This window comes from Piliocolobus tephrosceles, chromosome 5 (assembly GCF_002776525.5).
Source record: "Piliocolobus tephrosceles isolate RC106 chromosome 5, ASM277652v3, whole genome shotgun sequence".
In the NCBI taxonomy this organism is placed as follows: Eukaryota; Metazoa; Chordata; class Mammalia; order Primates; family Cercopithecidae; genus Piliocolobus; species Piliocolobus tephrosceles.
The window spans coordinates 16,607,877-16,614,947 of NC_045438.1; positions in this window are offsets into that span (position 1 = coordinate 16,607,877).

The window sequence follows — 7,071 nt, forward strand, 5'->3', positions numbered from 1 at the left end:
TCTGCTGTGGGACCTCCCTCCAACCCCTCCCCTCTTCTGTGCCTGCGAGTTTCTGGAACAGGGAGTACTGGTGTTTGCTTGCTTACTTTTTAAAGTGAAACACTTTTCGTGATCTGAAAAATATCAAAGTATTCTCGTATTCCCTAATTCCTCTCCAAAGCCCAGGGGGCAAAATATAACTGGTCTTCAGGCATCTGCTATAGAAATGTGCAGATCGGACAGTGCGTAACCCACCCAACTGTACCTGGAGATCCAGCACACAGCAGGTGCCAGTCACTTAGTGATCATTTAGTCGCTTTTTATTATTATCTATGTATTTGCTAGTGGGGAATTGAGGTCCTGTGGGGTAATTTGCCCAAAGTGAGTTAGCAGAGAATGGAATTTGTAATGTGTAAGTGCACATCTGTGTGACTGCAAAGTCCATCCTCTCTCCTCAGGCTATCCCATGTGTCAAGGGAGGGAAAAGCTAAAACTTCTGTCTTTGAAAACTGTAATTCGGTTTATATGTCTTGCAGCCAGAAAGAGAGTACTGGAAGGGCGATTCCACTGGATCTTAGAAGTAACTTTGACACCAACCCTCGCTGCTTACCGCTCTGAAATGGGAAAGACAGCGATGTAGGCATTCCTGGTTGTGCGGATGGAATTACACAGTGCTGTGAAGGAGGCGGGGCACGCAGTGTTTGTTGTTTCTTTGTTTCTGTTGATGCTGCTTATTAGCTCAAACTACACCATTTTGTGAGCCCCGCTCCATTTTGCAGACCCTGGTCAAACAGAAATATCCCACGGGCGTCGGGCCACGAGAAACATCCTGCTCAACCACCTGACTTTCTTATCACCCCCTGCTGAGCAAAGCCCTGCTCAGCAAAGCCCCCAGCTGAAGGATCATCCTCATCAGATCCTGCTGAGCAAAGATCCAAGGAACATTCTATCACATCCCCCCAAAAACAGGGCCACACCACCTTGCCATGGAACATCTTATCAACATCTTCCTGGGAAGCAGGCCATACCCACCAGGCCCCTCCCGCCCAGGCCGATAATTACCCCAGCCTGTAAGCCGAGGTCAGCACTGACATTAACCTGGTCCCCCATCTCTGCAGGTCTTAGGCTGGACATAGAACCTGAATCGCTGGAGAGCTGCCAATTCTCTCTCTTTTTTTTACCCTCACCTTCCCTTCCAAACCTAACACTGGACAGATACTTGAAACATGAACATTCTGGAAACCAAGAAGCTGCCAGGACCCTCACCTGCTCAGGTGGCTTCATCACCAGGTGCATGGGAATTCCTCCTGTGAAAAGGTCACCGGAGTGCTTACTGCTTGTCTCTCTGGAATGTGCATGGTAGTTAGGCATCTTAATCATGACAGAAAGGTCGACGTGAAGATGCCTGAGCTGCGTAAGGATGTCTAGATACGGGTACTGGCGAGGAAACGCCGTGTGCCTTCGCCTGCAGTTCATTATGAAGTAGGCTCACATGGGCACCAGCGAGTAAGCGTTGTATGCCCCTCACCTGCAGCTCATTATGAAATAGGCTCACATGGGCAGCAGCCCAGGTTTTTAGATAACCAACAATTAGAGATGAAGAGATGAGCCTCTATGCTCAGAATCCCTTAGTAAACTAGTCAATGTCATAAGTTCTAAAACAGCCTGTCGCTTCCACACTGCGCAGTCAGGCAGAGAGGTGGCAATAGGTGTTTTCCACTTTTCTTTCACAGATGGGCAGGAGGGACAAAGGGGGACAAAGGGCCCCTCTGTAGACCTTGGGAAGGACAGTGATGAGGGGTGCGTCCCACTGCGAGAGCTCCTCACCTCTGGGGTTCAGCCTGTGCTACCCTCACTCCTGCTCCTTGGCACAGACATACATTTGACTCACTTTACGTAGAACTTCTGAGTATTGGTTTTGATCTAAAGAAAATAATTTGTTTTCAGGGCCTCAGTTTCTCCCAAGTCATCCCTTATGGCAGAACACAAATGCAGTCAAATTAATTCATCTACCCCTTATTTATATGCTATCAAGATCAGAAAGTCAATGATCAAGTCAATATCAGGCCTTAAAAGCCCACTTGTGGCTCTCCTATTGCTAAATATTTCATCAAAGCATTTGAGGCAGAAACACATTTAATCACGACATTATGAATTGATGTGCCAGACACACACTGGATCTTCCTTGAGGCCAGACTTCTATGTAGACATGGCCAAGAACTGCTCAGCAGGCAAATTGCACCTGCACGTATTTCAGTGACTGTGGCTGCTGTTTTGCTTATCCACAATAGTTAGCGCTTGAGCACATCCTAAAACACTTGGACACTGAATGCAACCCGATGGTGAGACCATTCTACCATCCCAGCTAATCCAAGCATCCACCCATCCTTTCATCCTACCCCTCATTCCAGAAAAAAAATAAAAATAAAAAAGCATTGTCTACTATTGTCTCTTTGCTAGCACTGCAGAAATGCGCAATTAATTCCCTACTTTAAAAATGCTCGGTGGAGAGGAGACCACTGGGGAGTGAAATGCATGTGAGCAGCAGCGGAGATGGGCATGGACCGGCAGAGGAAGGAGTGAAGGATTCTCATCTCATGGGCTGTGGAGGCTTCCAGGAAGACCACTTGTTCCAGGTGGGGAGGATGGGCGAGCGGGAGTTCCTTGTCAATCATGGGGGAGAGGAGGGGAGCCTCGGTCAGAAGAACTGATGGGTTCCAAAAGGGAAGAAGTCACAAATAAGTGATTCCAGTTACTGCTTTTCAGCTATTAGAATCTGCTGTGCAAAAACGAACTGACTTGCAATAACTTTTAAAACATCTTTGTGCTTCCTAAGCTCTGGAGAAACTGAATGATGTTTTTAAGAAATTTTAGATAGACTGCAAAGCAAATGCTGGCCTGGCAGGAGGATGTGGGGTTGGGATGCTGAGATGGGGCAGGGGCAGAGTCAGGAGGGAGTTTCAGTTTGGTCTTGAAGACGGCTGAAGAGTGATCAAGAGTCACTGAAAAATGTTTTACAGAGCGGGGTATCACCACTTTCTATTCTAGAGAGATGACTGTTGCTACACTTCATAGAGAGTGAAGGGAACGGTCCTAAGAGCCAAGAATGACATCTCCAGCTCTAGTCACGTAAGCAGTGGTGGCTGGCAGTGACACTCCAAATTCTCTACCCTCCTCTTGATGTGTCAGGGAAAAGCCTCTCACCCATCCAAGGCCAAAGTGCTTGGCTCCTGGGCTCTTTTGCCCTCTTGCTTTTTCAAGGGCCCCAGTTCACTGGTCTGTTTTTCCATCTGTCTCTCTTTTCCTCTGTTCTCCCCTCCTCTCCCCTCCCCTGCCCTCCCCTCCCCTCGTCTCCCCTCCTCTCCTCTCCTCTCCTCTCTCGCTGTCCCTCTCTTGCATCATTCATCTTTGCTTTCCTATAGGAGCATTTCTATCAGAAAACGAACATGCTCCTTTTTCTCATCTCAAAAGCACATATAAACAAGACCTTTGCATTGACTCTACACCTCTCTAAGGCAGGTATTCCACACAACAGATCCAGGTCAGAGTCTGTCACAAGGAAGCTCTTGGCCGGCCTGCCAAGGAGGAGGAAACGCAAAGCTATCACTCCTCCTGCGTTCTCTGTGAGGGAGTCTCCTACGGCACTGTTATCTGTGGCACAGGTGGGCTATTTCCACGTATCCCAAAGCTTCTCCCGTGGAGCCTGGATTTTGCCCTAAAGGGGCAAATTTTCTGCAATATAGCTTCATTTTTGAGTGGTATTTGAAGGCAAAATAACTATAAGACTCTGGAAGTTTGAAAAGTCGATGAAGAAATCGTGCAGACAGAACACACCTCTTGAAGGGCTCCCTAACATCCCTTCCCCACCCCCCACCTCCCCAGCAAGTCCCTTTCCTCCTTTGGAGAGTAAAACAAACCTTCATTCAATGACGTTGGTATGTAAAAGCTGCATTTCTTTATTTTCAAACTGTTGTTTATCACTCATCTACACCTGTTTCCAAAACCGCCATTATCTTTTCAACTGTGAAAGTGATTTGGGCATCTAGGGTCAGGACAGGAGACACCATGATTCCCCCATTAAGCGAGAGGTACGTGGGTCGGTCGTGAAAATGCCCCCAGCACATCCCATACCCTCTGGTGACTCTCTTCAGAGACCACCCATCTGACCAGATGCTTATACGACTTCCCGCAGACAGCCCGTGTAGACAAGAAAATTCACTCACACCATCTCTCCGTCCTCTCTCTTCCATGATGACAGCAGGCCACTCCCACTTCCTCCACCTGGCTTTTTTCTCTTGGAAATCATCCCGTACCAGTGCGTAAAGAATACCTGACTTTTTACATGGCTGGGCAGTGTCCCATTGTATGGGTCTACTGTGTTTTATTCCAATCCACAGACCACCGATGGACACACACGCTGTTTCCATTCTTCTGCCATTAAATCCCACTGCTGGTTCTCCAGTCACCTCCTGTGTGTGCGAATCTGTAGGTAAACACAGAACTTGAGCACCTGGGGTGGAGTTGCCGAGTTTGTGCCCATGGGATATTGAGAAAGAGCATCACATTGTTCTCGGAAGGGTTACTACAATTTTCTCAATCCCAGCAGTACTAAGAGTGCCTGCTTCTCCACCTCTTCATTACCAGATGGCATTTTCAAGCACAATGTCACCACACCATCTGATCTTTGCCAATACAAGGTTGCCGACCAGATGTCAAGAAAGAAGGAAAATCTACAATGAAACTGTGAAGGAAAAAAAAAGCCCTAAGGTGTTATAAAAATACATTATAAGTGCAGTGGTGAGTCTTAAACTATTTTACATAAGATGACCAGGGAAGGCCTCTATTTGTTTTTTGTGGCTGCCATTATCAATAACCATAGACTTAGCAGCTTGAAAGAAACATCGATTTATTTTCTCACATTGCTGGAAGTCTGAAGTCTAAAATGACTCTCACTAGCTAAAATCCAGGTGTGGGCAGTGGGCAGGGCTGCTTCCTCCTGGAGGCTACTGGGGAGAGTCCCCTTCCTTGCCTTTTTCAGTATCTAGAGGCCACCTGGTTCCTGGTTCCTGGGCCCTTCCTTCATCTGCAAAGCCGACGAGGCTGGGAGAGTCTTTCTCACATCCCAGACACCCTCCTGCCTCTCTGTTCTCTCCTTTTCTTTTGAGATGGAGTCTCTGTCACCCAGGCTGGAGTACAGTGGCATGATCTTGGCTTGCTGCAACCTCTGCCTTCCAGGTTCAAACAGTTCTCCTGCCTCAGGCTCCCAAGTAGCTGGGATTACAGGCACCCATGAGCATGCCTGGCTAATTTTTATATTTTTAATGGAGTTAGGTTTTTGCCATGTTGGCCAGGCTGCTCTCAAACTCCTGACCATGGGGGATCCGCCCGCCTCAGCCTCCCAAACTGCTGGGATTACAAGCATGAGCTACTGCACCTGGCCTGTTCTCTGTAAAAGGAGCCCTGTGATGACACTGCACTGGCCCAGGTAGCGCAGGCTCATCTTCCTATTTTAAGCCCAGCCGTTCAGCAGCCCTGATCCCCTCTGCAGCTCCGTATCTTCTCTGCCCAGGGACCTCACATCTTCACCAGTTCTGGGGATTAGAGTGTGGCTCTCTTTGACTTCAGATGAGGTGACAAAGAGCCAGAGGAAGAGAATTCTTGGCATCAAGCTAGAGAGTGTGGTGCAGACCTGACCTCCCTTTTCCAAAACTTGTGTGTGGCCTGACACTGGAGGTAGAGCATTGGCTAGGGATCGGGGAGATGGTTCAAATCGCTGTTTGTTTTTTGTTTGCGTTTCATTGGTCTGGTTTGTTTACGATTAGAGAGATTTGAGGGATCCCATGTTGAGGGAACGGGGCCAATGGATTGAAAAATGTTGAAAGTCTGGGAAACAGGGGACATTTGATTTCATGACTTGGTACATGCCTAAAAGGTGTGTCTGGGCTGGGTGCTTTGGCTCACGCCTGTAATCCCAGCATTTTGGGGGGCCAAGGCGGGCGGATCACTTGAACTTGGGAGTTCAAAACCAGTCTGGGCAACATGGCAAAGCCCCTACCAAAAATACAAAAAAATTAGCCAGGTGTGGTGGTGTGTGCCTGTGGTTCCCAACTACTTGGGAGGCTGAGGCAGGAAGATTGCTTGAGCCTGGGAGGTAGAGGTTGCAGTGAGCTGAGATCACACCACTTCACTCCAGCCTGGGTGACAGAGCAAGACCCTGTCTCAATACATACATACATACATACATATATACATACATACATAAGTAAATGTAAAACTAAAGAAATAAATAAAAGGTGTGTGTGACCTGCTCCAAGGGAATCTTGCCATAGACAAGGGGGAAAGAAATTCACTGTTGCTGGAGATGGGAAAAGCAAACCAGAAGTGGGGTAATCCAGTTCTGTCTTCCAGTCATCCCGATATTAATGTAGTTCTTAGGAAAGCACACTGACGTGGCTCCCGGGGCATGATGTCGAGGCACTGCATGTGGGGCACACGGCCCTCTCCAGCCTGGCTTTGTGGAAACCAGAAGCCCTAATATTATGCCCTTTGAATTTCCCCAGGGAGTGGAGTTGGCCGAGTGCAAACACAGGGAGACGTCTGCGAGCTCGCAGGGCAAACGCGGGAACCCCAGCATGGTCTGGCTGCAGAGTCTGTGTACTTTTCCAATCAAACCCGCATCTATGGAGAAACAAGACATGATTCCTACCAACTGTTTTTCAAAATATTTGGAGTTGCTGATTATTTACTGTTTCTGGTCCTTGTTTCATATTGCTGATATTTTCATTGGTAACAAGCAGTTGCTCGCATTTCTAAAAATGAAATAATGGGAGGCCTATTGGTTCCTGAATACAAGGGCTAGAAAGGAATGACTGGAGCCTCCTTCCCACTTCCACAAGCGTTTCCAGTGAGGCTGAGGGTTGTTCCCACCCTTGATAGGAGACCTTCCCCTTCCAGGGCAGATGGGTGGCCACGGCCTGTGGTTCCCCTAGGCGTTTTCCCAGCAATACGGCGGACAGAAGGATTTTCTGTGTGTAGAACCCAGGGTGGGGGAACATCGCTACTTTAATAAAAAATAAAGCCAGAAATTGTCCA